Source organism: Coenobita brevimanus, chromosome 70 (genome assembly GCF_032717465.1).
Source record: "Coenobita brevimanus isolate Jiangsu-jjx chromosome 70, ASM3271746v2, whole genome shotgun sequence".
Classification (NCBI taxonomy): domain Eukaryota; kingdom Metazoa; phylum Arthropoda; class Malacostraca; order Decapoda; family Coenobitidae; genus Coenobita; species Coenobita brevimanus.
In genome coordinates this window covers 11,792,676-11,808,930 of record NC_137023.1, presented here as the reverse complement: position 1 = coordinate 11,808,930, position 16,255 = coordinate 11,792,676, and the positions used below count along the sequence as shown (strand labels likewise).

The window sequence follows — 16,255 nt, the reverse complement described above, 5'->3', positions numbered from 1 at the left end:
AATGAAGAATGTATGTAACCCCTGCAGATTCAAATGTCTCCCACAGCTGGATGAACACGAAAGCACATCAATTTGCCACTTTCGTAAGTAAGGCGATTGGCTATAGGCATATGCCGATTTTAGCGTAGTGAAGGAGCTGATATTATTGATTGCCAATTTGTAGGTATGTATTATGGTATACTCACCAGAAAGGATACCTACTCATCTGATGGGTTATATGGTTTTCCTATAACTCCTCTACTGCGATAGCTGAAAACTCACTGAATTTGATGACGTATTTTCTACATTTTCTTGTTATATACTAAGTCTTTAAATCACCTCAGGAGTGACCTGCAATAGAGGGTTTAGATATAGCCTTCATATACCCATTTTGATTCAGATTCTTTGCTAATATAGGACTCATCTCAGTGTAAATAAAATTGTCTAGGAGTAGCAAGCATGGAATAAATACTACGCCATCCTTCTGAAGAGGACAAATATTGTTGTTTTCCATAATATCACTTATTTTTGTTCATCCCCACTCAAAAAAAAAAAAAAAAAGTATTAGTGGAGGGAAGTTTTTTTTTTTTAAATTTATGTTTTTGCCATCGTCAAAGGACTTTACCTGGATTTAGGGGAGATCCTTGCAGCATTCATTGACTCATTTACTTCATTAAGATGATACAGCATGCTTTTGCCTTAGTTAAATGAATTGTGCTGAAGTTATAGGACACCCTTGTAGTGAAAGAGATTGAAAGAAGCTCCATTAACTCTGTATTGACTTCGGTGCGATAGCGTAGGACATACCTAATCATACATGTAGTCCTTCCACCAGATGATTTTATTAAACATAGTGGAGAATATCTCGTAGTGTAGGAATCAGCCTAGTTCAAGCCAAGGATTTCATATTCATTATTGTCATGCTGTTCACAGACGCTTTTATTTAGCTTAGGAGAACATGCTCATAGTGAAGGGGTTTATGAGGGGCTATATCTATCCACTTTAGTTCGTAAAGTTTCCATCGGCCTGAATATAATCGTCTATACGTGACCAGAATAATGCAAAAAAAATATATATATATATATATATTACCTTAATCACTGGCATAATGATTTAACAAGTCCAATCCTAGGAAGCCCTCTATATTGTATTTTTGCAGTGATCACGAAATTTTTATAATCTTAGAAGAGTATTCGATCAGAAGTTACATTATAGTCATTCTTATAACTAAACAAGATGCATCCCTTAAGCTGAATACAATTGACGGAGGTAGCAGCAACGAGCTAAAAAGACAATATCGTACTGAAATGCTCGCCACGTCAATCACAAGACGTATTTTATGTATATTGTTTCCACCACTTGTCTGTTCCACTTAGCTTTGGGAAGATCATTTCTTGTAGGGAAGTTTAATAGAATTTACGTCCGTCCCCTTCACTGCGAGAAGAGTTCCAAGCTAAAAATAAAACGGCATCTGGGTGCGTTGAAAAATTAAAGTTAATATATATCACAGTGTTCAGAGTGTCAAGTTGAACTGGATTTGAAAGCAGAGGAAGGAATAATAATAATAATAATAATAATAAGAATTAGAATACCGAAGAGTTAGGACGATAGGAAAAAGAAAGCTGGAGAGAGAGAGAGAGAGAGAGAGAGAGAGAGAGAGAGAGAGAGAGAGAGAGAGAGAGATTAAATGAGAGTGAAAGAGTGAGTGAGGAGAGAAAGGAGAGGGAACAGTGGAGAGGAAAGGGAGGAAGGAGGAAAGGGAGAGATAGAGAGAGAGAGAGAGAGAGAGAGAGAGAGAGAGAGAGAGAGAGAGGGAGAGAGATTAAATGAGTGTGAAAGAGTGAGTGAGGAGAGAAAGGAGCGGGAACAGTGGAGAGGTAAAGGGAGGAAGGAGGAAAGTTGTAGAGGAAAGAGTGGGAAAACATGGATCAAAGAGGGAGAGAGGCGAAGAAAGAAAAATGATGAAAAAAGAGTGGAGAGACCCCAGGAAAGTGTGAAATTATAGTAAAGAAGGTTAGAGAACTTTGAGAGAGTGGGATAAGGTAAATGAATGAAGGTAGAGAATGGAGTGGTGAGAGGAAAAGGAAAAGCTGGGGGGGAGTGGAGGAAACGTGGCGAGAGTAAATGGAAGAGGGAAGTTGTAGAGTGGAGAGAAAGGGAAGGTTAAGAATGGGGTAAAGAGGGAAGGTGAAGATTGTAGGGAAGCAAGTATAGAGGGAATGTTGAAGGAGTGGAGAGACGAGAAGAGAGAGAAGAAGTTCACATAGAGGGGGCAAGAGGAATGAAAGTCCAGACTGCATAAGGAAGAGCAAAAATACTGGAGCTAGTAGAAGGAAGGAGAGGAGAGAGTGGATATATTGGAGGAAGAGAAAAGATGAGTTGGTGAAGGGGAGAGTGTAGGGGAAGGAGCAGGGAGGGGCAAGGATGGTAGTGGTGGTGTAAAAGTGTGGAGTATGTACGAGGTGGAGTGAATATTTTATAGTGACCTTGGTTGTGGATAGATCCAGAGGAGCCGAACCAACATCCTCCTATAGATGTACTGGTAGAGTCAAGGATACGAGTTGGCCAGCTATTTCACCGCGTCCACTTCGTACCTAGAGATATGTCAGTTGCTTTCCACCCTTCTTTTCCACTGAATCCGTTGCATCATTATGACAAGGACTAAAGTTGGCCAGCTCCGCTTCCGTTGCTTTCCTCCCTAGTGTTCTACTGCGTCTACTTGAAGAAGGGCACGTCCGTCACTTTTACCTGAAATATCATGCCATAAAACCATCTAGGAACAGAGAAGCATAACAGACTTTTCGCACATTGGGGATGTTAGCCAGCAGATAAAAGTGAAAAATGCAACGGATTAAGTGTTAAGCAAAATCCTCTCACTACCATACAGTTGCCAGCGGACGTTTCCTTCCACGTTTAGTATTCCCGGAGAGTCTGTATAAAAAGACAGGTATTAAAAATTAACGCTGTTTAACTCACTCTCAAGTGAATACATTTGTATGGTTTTAGCTGAAATAGAGTATTTTTGTTCTGATCTTGAGCCGGTTAATAATGAAGGCTTTGTTCGCTCAAGTCACCCGTCGTGTCAAAAGAGTAATTTACTTAGTGAGCCAACGCTATTGTTAAAGGAAAAAAACAGACAGCAGTGTGGAAAGAAGCTCATGCTGAAAACTACACAGAAAAGGGAGAGGAACAGAGAAGTGACGGTGAGTAGCATGGATGGAAAGGAAGTGGAGAAATGTGAAGAAGAGGTAAGAGAGTAGAAATAATGGTGATTAAAAGGTAGAAGAGTGGCGAAGTGTGAAGGAGAGGTAGGAAAGTGGAGGAGAAGAGATAGGAAATAAGAGAATGGAGTACTACTATCACAGGAGCATCGAGTAAGTACCGGTAATGGGAAACGGAATTATAAAACTGATGTGCCCGGGCTGCAGGGAGCTATTGAAAAAGTTTGTAACCCCTAGAGCCAGGGAGGTCTTGCCCAAAATAAATAGAATCGTCTAGTGCTAATCAGAATATCGATCTTGATCCGTAATGTGAAGTGCATAATAATGCGCATACCAGGCATATAAAAGGAACTGGTTGTTGGTGGAGTTGAGTAAGTTTTCGAAGTTGAACCATGGAAGGAGATAGCTAAGAGAATTCATGTGTTTATATGCGTGTGTATTTGTTTGGTGATGTGGTACGTATTTTGTATATACAGTAATGCATAAATTATTGAGCTATCCTATCATTGCATGGTACTTGGAATGTAGTAGTAAGATTTTGTATTTTTAAAGTAGTTTTGGGTCTGTGTTACGAGTATTACTGGTATATGCATTATTTACATATTCTTGTTTGTTTGCTAGTGTGGATGTTTGCGATATTATACAGAAGTCCTAAATGTTTGTGCGTGGATGTGAAGTGGATTAGAGCGATTCCGTTTTTTCAGTGGGTTGTGATGCCTCTTGTACTTTTAAGTCGTGTGTGTGGATCCCACACAGTAACACAGTACTCCAATTTTTTATGAATAATTATGTATGTTGTAATCTATTGTTTAATGTCTCATGTACAGTTTGTTTCCCCTTATGAACCAGTGCACGATTTGTTTCGGAAAAGATTTGATGTATATAGGTGGTGACTTTAATATTAGTGGAGAGACTGACACCGAAGCTTTTGTAGATTGTGATTGATGATAATGCTGGTGCCTGAAGGGAGGACATGAAGTGAACAGATGAATGGGAGTGGGAGAATCCGAGCAGTTTACATTTATCTGGCCGGAAGAACATCTGCTGAGTGTGTTACCATTGTTCTGTTGTGTCTAGGTCTTGTTGGACGGGACTGCAATTGCAACAGGTCATAAATGATGTATATAAATGACTGCCTACAAAGAGTCCAGGAACAGAGTTTGAAAATGATTATAGAAGATCAATTACATGAAATGGGTAAAGAAGAGGGCCAAGAATGGCTTCGTGGGGAACACCAGAAGAAAGAGGGATAGAGTCGGAGAAGGTACCTTCAGACATACTTGAGAAGTATCTGAGAGGAAACAAGTACACCATTGAATTAAGTTCCATAGGGTCATAGTGCTGTACTTTTTGTGTCAGTCTTTTGTGGGAGACTTTGTCAAAGGCTTTGGGGACATCAGCCACACCCTCGGCAACTTGCTTAACAACATACTGGTCAGTGAGTCGCTTTATTACTATGCTCTGTGATTTACATAATTATTTTGTCCATAAACAATATTGCCAGTCTGCAAGGATGTTGTTGGCATCTAGATGATTTAATGTAAGTTTGTGAATGATACGAGTATGTTCTAAAATTTACATGGAATGAAGTCGGTGATACTGGGCGGCAGTAACCCGAGTCAGTTCGGGCTGATGGAGTTTCTAGTTTTACTGGCAATGCAGTGGTTACTATTGATTTCACTATGCAAACATTAGTTTCAAGGTGTGGCGCATTGGGATTAACTTCTTTTGTACACTGGTCTTGTACATATATATATATATACACCACCACCAGACAAGTTCCATTAAGCTTAGTAGAGACTTTTCGAACTGTGAAGATTAAATGCATCCTTCATTCATCTCTTCACTACGTATGGTGTATGGTGGCTCCAGAAATGAAAAAAAAAAAAAAAAAAATCATCTAGCAATGGAAAGAACATACCGTAACTTACGTGACCTCTCCGGGCTGAGCAGGTTGTGCTAGCCGTGAACTGTATACAGTGTCTTCAGGTTGAGCAGGTTATGCTTAAGGAGACCAGAGTCCCGCTTTTAGGCGGGACAGTCCCGCTTTTTGGACATCTGTCCCGCTTTTTTTATTGTGACTAGTATGTCCCGCATTTGAGCAAATTATCTTAATTGTCCCGCTTTTAGAAACTTACTATTGCATTAGATATAATATGATCTTCTTTTATGAGATTAGGATGAATTAGAAAAATTATGCATAATCCTAACCAAATGAAATACCGAATTATTAATATAGAATCTGTAATGCTCACTAGCTGGTAACTTTGGTCGGCCCATTCACTGTACCGTACGGGATGTCGGAGTTCGTAGACGTTAGTGTTTGATTAGCAGCCTCAGTTTGAGGTGCAGCGCAGCAGCGGTCGCTGTTACATTAGTTAATATCTATCTGTCTATATATGTATCTGTATCTATCTATCTGTATTTGTCTGTCTACCTACCTATCTATCTATCTATATCTATCTATCTATCTACCTATATATATATATATATATATATATATATATATATATATATATATATATATATATATATATATGTATATATATATATATATATATGTATGTATATATATATATATATATATATATATATATATATATATATATATATATGTATATATATATATATATATATATATATATATATATATGTATGTATATATATATATATATATATATATATATTATATATATATATATATATATATATATATATATATATATATATATATATGCGCGCGCGCAAGCGTCCTGCTTTTAGCTCCAATAAATCTGGTCACCTTAGTTATGCTATATTTGAACTTTATATAATAATGACCAAGTCACTTGCCTTAGGCGGCTGACCCAGAAGATTTTTTCGTCTCTCATTTCATTTACTCCATTATAAGCAGGCCATCCCCCAGGATTCAGCGACCAATGAAGGCGAAGTGCAGTCTGTAGGGAATTTGTTATAAGAATATATAACCAGCCAGTCAGCCAGCAACTGAAACCCGCCGACACCTGTCGCGCAAGTCCACTGAGCACCAAAATAAGTAATTTTCTTTACACACACACACACACACACACACACACACACACACACACACACACACACACACACACACACACACACACACACACACACACACACACACACACACACACACAGATGTTTCTTCACATGCTAAGGGATTAATTTGTACCTTAATGCCTCCCCAGTGAGGAAAAAATAAATCGCATAGCCAAACAGCGTCGTTACAGAACCTAATACTAATGTATAACTAAGAATCTGTACCGTATACTATATATCATGCATGATTTCGTCTTTGGGAGCCTTGCGTGGCAGCACTCAGCAGATTACTGGAAATATCTTTCCCAGTCACATCAGTTACCCTCGCTATAGTTTTGATGTTTAATCCCCATGCCATCTAGTATCACTAGCAGATACTATTTAATTCCCATGGACCAATCTGTTTACATTGAAGACCTGACCCATTTTACGTTTGGTCTTTTGACACAGTGTTATGCAACTGAAGAGAGAGTTTTCGGACTGGAGAAGTTATATATACTGTAGATTATATTTAATCCGTCATTGAACAGTTTTCCCCGTAAGATGAATAAAAATATCTTGTAGGAAGAGGAATCTAAACAATAAAGCCAAGCTCTGCATGTGTGTGTCTGCCTGTGCGTTTGTCGTCTCTTTCACGAGAACGGTAATAGATATCGACCTAATTCTATTTCGATTAGGTCGGGGTGAGTCAAGGGAGCGTTAGAAAAATACCAAATATAAATTTCTGTGATCGTTTGCAACGTGGCGACGCAAAATTGTTGGAAATTGCGACATGCAAAAATGTCTGCCTCTGCATTTGTTCGTTTCTTTCACGAGAATGGTAATAGGTGTCGACCTAATTCTCTTTGCATTAGGTCGTTGTAAACCCAGGGAGTGCCAGAAAAAAAATGGCCATCGTGCACGGCGCGATGGCACTAAATTGTCGGAATTTGCAACACGCGAAAATTTTGCGGTAATACTTTCTTTCGAGTTTTTAGTCAATTGGTCATTCTGGAGTCAATAACGGCTAAAAAAAAGTTAATGATACTTGCAAACAATTTGTGATGGAAGAACCATTCGTTTGTCCCACAATTTTTTTTAGGGCAAGCACTAGTCTGATATAAATGACGTACTCGGACTAAACTAGATATACCGTATATATGGGTTTAAATGTCTTTCCAAATCACATTAGCTGGTCTCGTTCCAAATTCTATTTAAAAATATTATCACAGCTTCTAGTCCACTTTAGCTGACACCATCCATTTCACTTAAAGTAATAACACTGTTTAACGTTCTAACATCTAGCTACACAAAGAAATTCATTATAAGCCTGTACATCTTGCTAGTTCATAAAGTATTTCGGAAGCTGAGAGTGTTCAAATGGCTTGAATAAGATGGACATCATTGTTGTGAAACAGTTAAGTTAGTCATGAATTATAGATATGCTACAAGTATTATCCTCCTTTACATAAATTACAATAATTTTATTTCCTTCATATATTGTTTATCATAATTATACAAACGTTGAGTTCATGAAATCAATCGCCATCCCATTCTGCCTTAGTAATTACCCTGTCAAACCCCGCGACGTCTCTCCACACAAAACACCATTAAACACCCACCAATAGACTACAGTACATTGATCCTAGTCAGCCACAATACCATTTAGTTACTATGATAATACCTTCAACCCCGGGAGGTATTTATTTTGTTTTTGTTATCTGTAGCCTAGATGATATTCATAAACTCAGGTAGGACATGGAACTGTAACCGTCATTGCATCTATCACTGACTGATATGTTAATGATAGAAATAATCACTAGGTAAATAGCAAGATATAATGAAAACACAATACAGAATTGAAAGGGAAAGCGTTATAACATTTATTAGATGTATATACTCTCTCTCTCTCTCTCTCTCTCTCTCTCTCTCTCTCTCTCTCTCTCTCTCTCTCTCTCTCTCTCTCTCTCTCATGATGGATTAACACACTGGTCTACCTCTTGCAGGCCCATTGTTATATTGGGAAGGAAACAACAGAAGACAAAATGTTCTTTTATACTGTATTTCTCTGTTGTGTTTCATAGCTTTGGTGCGGTGGGGAGTGAAGCTGTATATTATGCATTTAAGAGAGAGAGAGAGAGAGAGAGAGAGAGAGAGAGAGAGAGAGAGAGAGAGAGAGAGAATCATTTTTCTTTTATACTCGCTTAAAGGCCGCCTATGCTGGCCTCCGCACGATGTCAGTTCCTGTTTTTAGTTGAAAGGTAACAGAAATTTGAATTACTCATGCCGTGAGCGAGACAGTGTGTGGAAGTTTCCCTTACTTTTAGCATGCTGGGACACTCGTTGAGGAGAGAGAGAGAGAGAGAGAGAGAGAGAGGCGAGGTACTGTAGTAGTGTTTGCTATTATAATAAGTTATCCTACAGAATTATAGCTTACAATTTTAGAAGTATAAGGAGGGAGGAGGGAGAGGCGAGAGAGTGATAATACAACAAACACGTCATTCTTCTCTCTTCTGTTATGCCGGCAGTTTCAGTGCCGGACCGTGGATGAATTCATCACTAAAAGCAATACTAATATTGAAGAAAAAGGCCAGGAATGAGTCACAGCTAGGGAACGGTGGCCCGATTGGACTGGAAATTGTTTTATTCTTCAAATTAGAGCATTTTAACGGTACCTTGCTGTAACATAAATTGCGCTACGTTGCGCCCTTTTTGCAGTGTTACGGTAACAAACAGACAAGCATAGAGAAACCAGATCATTATAATATAGATTACTTGCTCTCTCTCTCTCTCTCTCTCTCTCTCTCTCTCTGTCATCCAAATGACCTATCTCTCTCTACCCACGCACTGTAATATTTCATCACTTCTTTGCTTCATCGGCTTATCAATCAATATAGCCATCGATTCTGCTGATATTACTAAGACGCTTTATATATTGGAAGGAGAAGAGTGTCTCCCTTCCCCCTCACGTAATCGATCTTGTAGTGTATTTAGTTCGGGCGAAAAATGGATTATGATCAACATCGTCATCGTCGTCGTCGCCGTCGTCAGGGACGATGATTATGTGCATTAGGACCATAATTTTATTTTGTATGGTTTCTGTGACCGAAACCATCCTTCATGAAAAGATTTTGATTTTTAACACGTGGCACTTATAATTTGTACAGTACATTGAGACATTTCTTAGTTTTCTCCCTAATTTACCAGACAGTTTTCAGCTGAGGAAAAACTTTTTAAACTTTACGAATTAGATATAGTATTATTTATCCGGTACTCTGCATGAGGGCTCCTCATAACCTTTTAAGTTCGATTGACGAAGAATCGACTTACAACACGCTATCAATTTGTAGGATTCAGTGATGATGACTTGTCGGTGGCATAATGAATCTGAGTACAATGTGTAAATCTTGATAATACTTAGTTTTGTCCAATGTATGGTGACTCGCCCATGAATATTATTCAAATTGCCGCTGGAATTGGAGAAAATTGTCCATGACTCGGGCCACTCGCATCTTCCCGAGTATGCAGTGGCCTTTTGCAATCGGATAATGCAGAATGTTGCATGGTAGACGTTCGTTTCATTTCTGACTGGCCCGAGGGGTGCACGAATCAGTAGGTCGCGTGTCCTGTCTAAAAAGCATCTTTTTTTCTTGAATGATGAGCTGCAACGAGAGATTAACATTAGATTATTGTGCTAGTCACGAAGAATTCCTATGTAAGGGGTTTAGAAATGGAGTAATATTTTATTCTGCCGGTGACCAACGGATAATATGCTTTAGAAGGACGAAAATTTTCTCCAACTTGAAGTGGACGAACTATTATAGTATATGACGTCAATTGATTTAAAAATTACTGGAGGGCGTTAGCTAATAATGTGAAGCACGGATTATTTTCCCCATTCTGAATCTACTAAGGATCAGTTAAACCATTTGGTCTGAATAATATCTTTATACATAATTCTTGCAGTAATTAGTCGATTTAATACAACTTATGAGAGACCAAACTGGAGTGTTAATGAAGTATGAATGTAGCCTAACCCTTCCGATTCAAATGTCTCCCCACAGCTGAATGAACCTGTCTGAATTTAGCCTGAGGAAAACGAAAAACACATCAGTTTGCCACTTTCGAAATTAAGGCGTTTGGCTATGGACAGATACTGATTTTAGCGTAGTGAAGGAGCTAATATTTTAGGCTGCCACGTCGTAATTAGGTATTGTGGTATATTCACCAGAAAGGATACCTACTCAACTGATGGGTTATATGATTTTCCTATAACTCTCCTAATGCGGTAGTTGAAAACTCATTGAATTCGACGACTTATTTTCTATATTTTTCTTATTACATACTAACTCTTTAAATCATCTCAGGAGTGACCTGAAATAGAGGGTTTAAGATATAGCCTTCATAGACTTCTTTTGATTTAGATTCGTTACTAATAGACGACTCTTCTCAATGTAAATAAAATTGTCTAGCAGTAGCAAGCATGGAATAAATATTAGGCCATCATTCTGAAGAGGATAATTATTGTTTTCCATAATATCGTGTATATATATAAATAAATAAAATTTTCACGTTGAGTACACCGCTTCCCGTCCGATCAGCGAAGTTAAGCAACGTTGGGTCTGGTAAGTACTTGGATGGGTGACCGCCTGGGAACACCAGATGCTGTTGGCATCCCTATGTGTCAAGTGGGGTTGGTGGAGGGTTAGTGCCCCTCCCTGTAAAACAACTCTAAGCCCTTGGCCACCCCGTGTGGGATACATGGCGTCTGGCAATGAATGAATAACGGGACAGTGGAGGGAAAAACAAATGAATAAAAAAAACTAATCCATACACCAGATTATTGGTGTTTTCTGTGCATAAAATATCTGTAGCAGTTAGACTTGAACAGCTGTAGGTTATACTCTTCCTGTCGTCAAAAGACTTTGCCCGGATTTATAGGAGATCCATGCAGCGTCCATATTGACTCATTTTCTTCATTAAGATGATACATCATGCTTTTGCCTTAGTGAAATGAGTTTTGCTTAAGTTCTTGGACACACTTGTAGTGAAAGGGATAGAAAGAAACTCCGTTAAAGTGTATATTTACTTCTGTACGATGGCGCAGTATAAAATTGTGCATGTAGTCTTTCCACCAGATGATTTTATTAAACGTAGTGGATAATATCTCGTAGTGAAGGAATCAACCCAGTTCCAGCCAAGGATTTCATACTCATTATTGCCATGCTGTTCACAAACGTTTCTAAATAGCTTTTTACATAGCCGGAATATAATCGTCTGTACGTAACCAGAATAATGCGAAAAATATATTATCTTAGTCACTGGCATAATGATTTAACAAGTCCAATCCTAGGAAGGCCTCTATATTGTATTCTTGCAGTGATCACGAATTTTTTTTCGTCTTAGAAGAGTATTCGATCAGAAGTTACATTATAGTCATTCTTATAACTAAACAAGATGCATCCGTTAAGCAGAATACAATTGACGGAGGTAGCAGCAACGAGCCCTAAAGACAGTATCATACTGAAATGCTTACCGTTTCAATCACAAGACCTATTTTTATGATTAGTGTTTCCACATAGCTTTGGGGAGATCATTTCTTGTAGGGGAGTTTAATGAAATTTACGTCCGTCCCCTTCACTGAGAGAAGAGTTCCAAACTAAAAATAAAACTGCATCTGGGTGCGTTGAAGAAGTAAACTTAATAGACATCACAGTGTTCAGAGGGTTAAGCTGAACTGGGGTTGAAAGAAGAGGAAAGCAGAGAGAGAGAGAGAGAGAGAAGAGAGGAAACAGTGGAGAGGAAAGGGAAGAAGGAGGAAAGGTGGAGAGGAAAGAGTGAGAAAAGATGAATCAGAGATGGAGAGAGGAGAAGAAAGAGAAATGATGAAGAGATAGTGGAGAGACCCTAGGAAAGTGTCTAATTATAGTAAGGAAAGGTTAGAGAATTTGGAGAGTGGAATGAGGAGGTGAAAGAATGAAAGTAGAAAGTGGAGTGGTGAGAGGAAAAGGAGAAGCTGAGGGGAGTGGAGGAAACGTGGCGAGAGTAAATGGAAGAGGGAAGTTGTAGAGTGGAGAGAAGAGGAAAGGTGAGGAATGGAGGGGGGGGGAAGTATGAGGAATGGAGGGAGAAAAGTAAAGAGGGAAGGTAAAGAGTGGAGGGAAGAAAGAAAAGAGGGAATGTTGTAAGAATAGAGGGACGAGGGGAGAGAGAGAGAGAGAGAGAGAGAGAGAGAGAGAGGGGGGGAAGAGGATAGAAGACAAGACAGCATAAGGAAAAGAAAAGAAGCTGGAGCTAGTAGAAGGAAGGAGAGGAGAGAGTGGATATAGTGGAGGAAGAGAAAAGATGAGTTGGTGAAGGGGAGAGTGTAGGGGAAGGAGCAGGGAGGGGCAAGGATGGTAGTGGTGGTGTAAAAGTGTGGAATATGTATGAGGTGGAGTGAATATTTTATAGTGTCCTTGGTTCTGGATAGATCCAGAGGAGCCGAACCAACATCCTCCTATAGATGTACTGGTAGAGTCAAGGACACAAGTTGGCCAACTATTCCACAGCATCCACTTCGTACCTAGAGATATGTCAGTTGCTTTCCACCCTTCTTTTCCACTGAATCCGTTGCATCATTATGGCAAGGACTAAAGTTGGCCAGCCCCACTTCCGTTGCATTCCTCCCTAGTATTCTACTGCGTCTACTTGAAGAAGGGCACGTCCGTCACTTTTACCTGAAATATCATGCCATAAAACCATCTAGGAACAGAGAAGCATAACAAACTTTTCGCAGCCTGGGGATGTTAGCCAGGAGATAAAAGTGAAAAATGCAACGGATTAAATGTTAAGCAAAATCCTCTCACTACCCATATAGTTGCCAGCGGACGTTTCCTTCCACGTTTAGTATTCCCGGAGAGTCTATATAAAAAGACAGGTATTAAAAATTAACGCTGTTTAACTCACTCTCAAGTGAATACATTTGTATGGTTTTAGCTGAAATAGAGTATTTTTGTTCTGATCTTGAGCCGGTTAATAAAGAAGGCTTTGTTCGCTCAAGTCACCCGTCGTGTCAAAAGAGTAATTTACTTAGTGAACCAACGCTATTGTTAAAGGAAAAAAACAGACAGCAGAGTGGAAAGAAGCTCATGCTGAAAACTACACAGAAAAGGGAGAGGAACAGAGAAGTGACAGTACGTAGCATGGATGGAAAGGAAGTGGAGAAATGTGAGGAAGAGGTAAGAAAGTAGAAATAAAGGTGATTACAAGGTAGGAGAGTGGCAAAGTGTGAAGGAGATGTAGGAAAGTGGAGGAGGAGAGATAGGAAATAAGAGAATGGAGTACTACTATCACAGGAGCATCGAGTAAGGTACAGGTATTGGGAAACAATAATAAAACTGATGTGCCCGGGCTACAGGGAGCTATTGAAAAAGTTTTTAACCCCTAGAGCCAGGGAGGTCTTGCCCAAAATAAATAGAATCGTCTAGTGCTAATCAGAATATCGATCTCGATCCGTAAAGTGAAGTGCGTGATAATGCGCATGCCAGGCATATAAAAGGAACTGGTTGTTGGTGGAGTTGAGTAAGGTTCTCGAAGTTGAATCATGGAAGGAGATAGCTAAGAGAATTCATGTGTTTATATGCGTGTGTATTTGTTTGGTGATGTGGTATGTGTTTTGTATATAATGTATAAATTATTGAGCTATCCTGTCATTGCGTGGTCGTGGAAAGAAGTAGTGCGTGTAAGCTTCTGTATTTTTAAAGCAGTTTTGGGTCTGTGTTAAGAGTATTACTGGTATATGTATTATGTAAATATTTTTGTTTGTTACCCAGTATTAATGTTTGTGATATTATACGGTAATGGAGTCATAACTTTTTGTGTGTGGGTATGAAGTGGATCAAAGCGATTTCGTTTTTTCAGTGGGATATGAGGCTTCTTGTACTTTTAAGTCGTGTGTGTGGATCTCACACATTAACACAGTACTCCAGTCTTGGACGAATATGTATGTTGTAATCTATTGTTTAATGTCTCATGTACAGTTTAAGTTTCCCCTTATGTACCAGTGTATGATTTGCTTCAGAAACGATTTGATGTATATGAGTGGTGACTTTAATATTAGTGGAGAGACTGGCACCGAAGCTTTTGTAGAATGTGACTGATGACAGTGCTGGTGCCTGAAGGAAGGACATGAAATGAACAGATGAATGGGAGTGGGAGAATCCGAGCAGTTTACATTTATCTGCCAGAAGGATATCTGCTAAGTGTGTTACCATTGTTCTGTTGTGTCTACTGTAGGTCATGTTGGACAGGACTACAATCGCAAGTCATGAATGATGTGTATAAGTGACTACCTACAAAGAGTTTAGGAATAGAGTTTGAAAATGATAATACAAGATCAATTATATGAAATGGGAAAAGAAGGGGGGCAAGAATGGTTCTGTGGGGAACATCGGAAGAAAGAGGGATAGACTTGGAGATGGTGCCTTCAAAAGATATTTTAGAAGTGTCTGAGAGAAAACAAGTATGCCATTGAATTGTAAGTCCCGTAGGGTCATAGTGCTGTACTTTTTGTGTCAGTCTTTTGTGAAAGACTTTGTCAAAGGCTTTGGGGACAACTCGTTTAACAACATACTGGTCAGTGAGTCGCGTTATATCTATAAACTGCGATTTTGCATAATTGGTTTGCCCGTGAACAATATTGCCAGTCTGTAAGGATGTTGTTGGCATCTAGATGAATGATTTTAAGTTTGTAAGTGATACGAGTATGTTCTGAAATTTATAAGGAACTCAACGGTAATTACCAGCGTCAGTTCGAGCTGATGGAGTTCATAGTTTTACCAGCAGTATAGTGGTTACTATAGATTTCACTGTGCAAACATTAATTTCAAGGTGTGGCACATTGGTATTAACTTCTTCAGTACACTGACGTCATTAACAATTTTTTGCCACCACCAGACAATTTCCTTTCAGCTTAGTACAGACTTTTCGAACTGTGGGGATTAAATGCATCCTTCATTCATCTCTTCACTACGAATGGTGTATGGTGGCACCAGAACTGAAAAAATAAAATATCATCTAGCAATGGAAAGAACACAACTTTGTGATTTCCCTGGGCTGAACAGGTTGTGCTAACCGTGAAATGTATACAATGCCTTCAGGTTGTGCTGGTTATGCTATATTTGAACTTCAGAAAATAATGACCAAGTCATTTGCCTTAGGCAGATGATCAAGAAGGAGAATTTTTCATCTGTTAGTTCATCTATTCCATCATGATCAGGTCGTCCCACAGAATTCAGCAACCAATGAAGGCCAAGTGCAGTCTGTAGGGAATCTGCTATAAGAATGCATAACCAGCCAGTCGGCCAGCGACCGAAACCCGCCGACACCTGTCGCGCAAGTCCATTGAGCACCAATATAAGTAATTTTCTTTACACACACACACACACACACACACACACACACACACAGTTGATTCTTCACATGCTAAAGGATTAATTTGCACCTTAACCCCTTAACTGCGGGGCATCACTTTCGTGATGCTTGGGAGCAAGGGATCATACCAGGGGGCGTCACTTTTGTGATTCTGTGTTATTTTGAATTCGCCCAGGCTTTCAAGTGGTGGCTTGTATCATCTATCAGTGCTGCCAATGTCCAACACTAGTCGGCACTCCTAATCTCATCTGTACTCCCATCCATTGTTGACAATTTAGCCATTTCTCCCCATTCTTGACTCCCCTCCCTACCTCCCCTCCATTACCCTCTCCTCTTGCCTGTCCGGCCTTGCTACGCTAAGTAAACCTTCCTTGGAATTTTCCACTGATTTCATCCATTGAAATAAGCCCTATGCCCTATTCTTATACCAAATAATATATACAAGAAAGAAATAAGGTAAGTGATAGTGCCATACACCTGGAACTGGCAAATTATCCCCTGACAACACCTCATGTGCACCCGTTTGCTAATTTTCGCTGTTTTTTTCCCCTTGAAATATGCCGTATAATCTATTCTCGTAATAAAAATATTTATAAGAAAGGAAGGGAGAA

The 16,255-nt window shown here is 39.3% G+C and overlaps 1 protein-coding gene and 1 pseudogene across 1 annotated transcript in view; both read left to right on the top strand.

The window, feature by feature from the left end:
- LOC145406391 (uncharacterized) overlaps window positions 1–16,255 on the top strand; it is a 202,826-nt gene that overhangs the window by 168,661 nt on the left and 17,910 nt on the right. The window lies entirely within an intron of this gene.
- LOC145406501 (5S ribosomal RNA) lies at window positions 10,786–10,904 on the top strand (annotated as a pseudogene).